Genomic DNA, 4,444 nt, shown 5'->3' on the forward strand with positions numbered 1-4,444 from the left:
AAAAGCTTGGCTGACTTCCATAACCTGTGGCTTGATGATGGAGTCCGGCACGTTTCCCTGCGCCACACTGGACTCCCGTGGGTAGCTCACTGTCAGTTTCCTTCAGCAGAGTCTCCGCAGTGGTAGAAAACTGTTGCAATGTGTGTGTAATAAATCAGACTGTACGCAGCCTTGTTGCTTATCTCCAACAGTCTTTAATCGTGTAGCAAAAACATCATAAATCAGCCAGGCGAAAGAGGGCATATCTTTCGACTCTCGGTCAAACCAAAACAAGAATCACACACAGAGAAACCACTCCCGTATGTGAACATAACCACGCCTCAGAATGTGAGACGTCACTCAGAACTGTTTAACCCTGTAAGTTCTGATTCTCTTCACAAATAGCAAAGCGAAGTGTAATAAGCCTAAAGAAAGCTGAACAGGTTGTTTTGGTTTCCAACTACATAGAAAGAAGAATCTTGGATTGCGCTTACTTCATGTCGTGTTCTTTGCTGTTAATGCACATTGACACAGAAATCGCAAAGTGTGTGTGTAATGGGAATTGGGGTTGCTCGTGCGTAAAGGATGTTGAAGTTCTAGGCAACGTTGCCTGGCTAAACCTTTCCCTGGCTGGACAGCCCTTCCTCCATGGCTTTGTCAGTCGCTGGCAGAATCCGTCAGTGGGCGTTTCCTGAATTTCTTCCAACATAAAAATTCCTTGACGCCCAGTCTCCGCCTAGCCTCCCTGCGCGGAAGATTTCTGCGCAGAGTAGGCATAGCCAGAGGAGGTACTGGACTCTCCCCGCTGGTCTCTGTGGAAGAGTCTTGGAGCCCTCTCTCCGAAGTCCTTCCCTGGTCCCCTTCCTCCCCAGTGTCACGCTGATAACCTTCCCCAAAGGGAGTGTTCTCTCTCCCTCTGCTGGTCCCTTCTCCTGCATGGTCGGGGAGCCTTACCTCCACTCTAGGCTCCGATGGCAGTTCCCTGACATCCACCTCCCCCCCCCGAACCCCCCTCACCTCCGTCCCGTTCCTTTGGCCTAAGTTCCTCCCTTCCCTCTGACGGCGATGTGGGAAATCCCCGGAAGGAGCTACCCCCATCCTCTGAAGATTCAAACATAGCTCTCCACCTGCTGCTATCTCTTCGTACCAGATCACCCTCCCAGTCCGATTCCTCACCCTCCGATTCCTCTCCTTCCTCCTTGTCGGAGGCCGGAAACCCCACAAACTTTTCTTCCTCATCTGTAGTGCCAAATTGCTCCTCCCAGAACCTCGCTACTGGTTTGGGCTTCCTTGGGAACCTGCTGTGAAACTCTCCCCTGAGATCCTCATCCCTGATGGTCTCCGCAGGAACCCACGTGTTTTCCGACTCAGGTTCCCCCTCCCAAGCCACCAAATACTCCACTTCCCCTCCTCTCAATCTTGAATCAAGTATTTCCGTGGCTTGACTGCTGAGTTCCCTCTCCTCTATGCGTGGGTGAGTGGGGACCTCTCTCTCTCGCCCCGGAAATTCCAGCCCCTCCCTGTACAGAGAGAGTAGGGACCTATGGAACACCGGGTGTAGTTTCATACTGGTCGGCAACTTGAGCTTGATTGACCTGCTGGGTTACCTCGAAAGGTACCAGCCGCCTGGGCCGCAACTTCTTGCACCTTCTTGCACCCTCCCTTGAAAGGTAACCCCTGGGTTGACAACCACACCTGGTTTCTCCTTCCCTGCGGTGCTTGTCTGCCTGCCTCTTATACACTTCCTTGGCCCTTTCCAAGTTCATTTTAAGTTGTTGGTGTAAGGCTTCCATTTCTTCCACAAACTGCTCTGCTGCTGGCACACTCCACCTCTCCTCCCCACCCCCTGGGAAAGCCCTGGGATGACACCCGTAATTGGCCATGAACGGGCTCATCCCCGTGGACACGTGTTCCGCGTTATTGTACACAAATTCTGCCAGCCCCAGTTTATCCACCCAGTCGTTCTGCCTCTCGCTGACATAGCAGCGTAGATATTGTTGGAGTATACCGTTCGCTCTTTCCGCTTGCCCGTTGGTCTCTGGGTGTCTGGCCGTCAAGAAGCTCACCTCGACTTCCAGCAAGCTCATGAGCTTCCTCCAGAACTGGGAAGTAAATTGCTTCCCTCGGTCGGACAAAACCCTCAAGGGGGCACCATGCAGTCTGAAGATGTGATCCACAAACAGCCGGGCAGTTTCCTCTGCCGTCACCGCATGCGAGCAAGCGATAAAATGGCACATTTTTGTTAACAGGTCAACAACCATCATGACAGCTGTTTTCCTTCTCGATTTGGGCAAATCTGTCATAAAATCTATGGACACCACCTCCCATGGTTTTCCCGGTGTGGGCAGAGGCTTGACAACCATATGTCAGGAGTGCTCTGATGGTGTTTCCTGCTTGGCAGGGGGTTGGACTCGATGGCCCTTGTGGTCTCTTCCAACTCTATGATTCTATGATTCTATGATTCTATGATTCTATGATTCTAAGGTTCCAGTAGTCCTGCGGGCGCCCCCCTCTCCCCCTTTGCTCGCTGGTAGCAGTCACACCCTCGTACGTACTCCCGTACATCTTCCCTCACCCTTGGCCACCAGAACTGCCTGGTGACCAGCAACATGGTCTTGTGTTGACCGAAATGCCCCGCCGTCGGGTTATCATGGAGTTGTTTGAGTACCCTTCTCCTCAAGTCATCCCCTGGTACATATAGTGCTCCCCTGTAATATAGTACCCCATCTTTCTCCTCAAACCCCCCATGGTTTCCCCCTGTGCCTCTGAGTTCCCGGATTTTCGTTTGGGCGAACTCGTCGTCCCTCGTCAGTCCTACTAGTTCTCGTGTCTCAACTAACACTCCCCCCCACACCCATCGGTTCTCGGGAATCACATGTCGTGCTTCTGGAGGTCCTTTTCCTTCCAGATACTCCGGCTTCCGGGAGAGGGCGTCTGCTCTGACGTTTTCCTCTCCCGGCACGTATCGAATCTTGAAGAAAAACTTGGAGAATTCTTGAGCCCACCGCACCTGTCCTTGGTTGAGTACTCGTGCAGTCCTCCAGTACTCTAGGTTCTTATGGTCCGTGCACACCTGGATCTTGTGCTGCGCCCCTATTAACAAATGTCTCCAGCGCCTAAAGGCTTCATAAATAGCCAGCAGTTCTTGATCATACACTGTGTAGTTTTGCTCAGACCTGCTCAGCTTCCTCGAGAAGAATGCGCACGACCTCTAGCTGGACTTGTCTCCCGGCTGGAGAAGCACCGCCCCTACCGCTCTGTCTGACGCGTCTGTCTCCAACCTCATTGGCTTCTGCAGATCCACGTGCAATAGGTGCTCTTCCGAAGCAAACACCTTTTTTAGCTTTTCGAAAGATTGCTGTGCCTCTTCTGTCCAGACGAACTTCCTTTTGCTACTGAGACAATCGGTGATGGGTGCCGTTCCTCATAAGGCATCGTTTCCAGGCCTTTGACCATTTTGGTTGCCCTCCTCTGAACACGTTCCAGTTTGTCAGTGTCCTTCTTGAACTGTGGTGCCCAGAACTGGACACAGTACTCCAGGTGTGGTCTGACCAGAGCAGAATACAGTGGCACTATTACTTCCCTTGATCTAGATGCTATACTCCTATTGATGCAGCCCAGAATTGCATTGGCTTTTTTAGCTGCCGCGTCACACTGTTGGCTCATGTCAAGTTTGTGGTCAACGAAGACTCCTAGATCCTTTTCACATGTACTGCTCTCAAGCCAGGTGTCACCCATCTTGTATTTGTGCCTCTCATTTTTTTTGCCCAAGTGCAATACTTTACATTTCTCCCTGTTAAAATTCATCTTGTTTGTTTTTGCCCAGTTCTCTAATCTGTCAAGGTCGTTTTGAAGTGTGATCCTGTCCTCTGGGGTGTTAGCCACCCCTCCCAGTTTGGTGTGATCTGCAAATTTGATCAGGATGCCCTTGAGTCCATCATCCAAGTCGTTGATAAAGATGTTGAATAAGACCGGGCCCAAGACAGAACCCTGTGGCACCCCACTAGTCACTCTTCTCCATCTTTTCGCTTCCATATGCATAGAAAGAAGACATATAAGCTTTGATTGGGTTTTTTTCAATTCACATGGTGTTATTTGGGTGTGCGGCAGAATCACCAAAAACCAAAGCAAAAAGGTATTTTGGGTTCCATCTACATAAAAAGAAGATGATAAAGCTCTGATTGTGCTTATTTCGAATTGGTGTTTTCGGGGATAGAATGCACATTCACCCCAAAATCTCAGAAATGTTTGTTACCAGCCCACATCAAGCATAGGTGTTTTGCTTCACTCTCAGTAGAAAAAGGACGAATAAGCTTCGCTTGCTCTTTCGGTGTTCATTCACCCACAAATAGCAAAGCGGTGTAATAAGCCTAAACAAAGCCAAACAGGTTGTTTTGGGTTCCAGCTATATAGAAAGAAGAATCTTGGATTGTGCTTATTTCATGTCATCTTCTATGGTGTTCAT

The sequence above is a fragment of the Podarcis bocagei genome (genome assembly GCF_964188305.1).
Source record: "Podarcis bocagei genome assembly, chromosome: W".
Classification (NCBI taxonomy): Eukaryota; Metazoa; Chordata; class Lepidosauria; order Squamata; family Lacertidae; genus Podarcis; species Podarcis bocagei.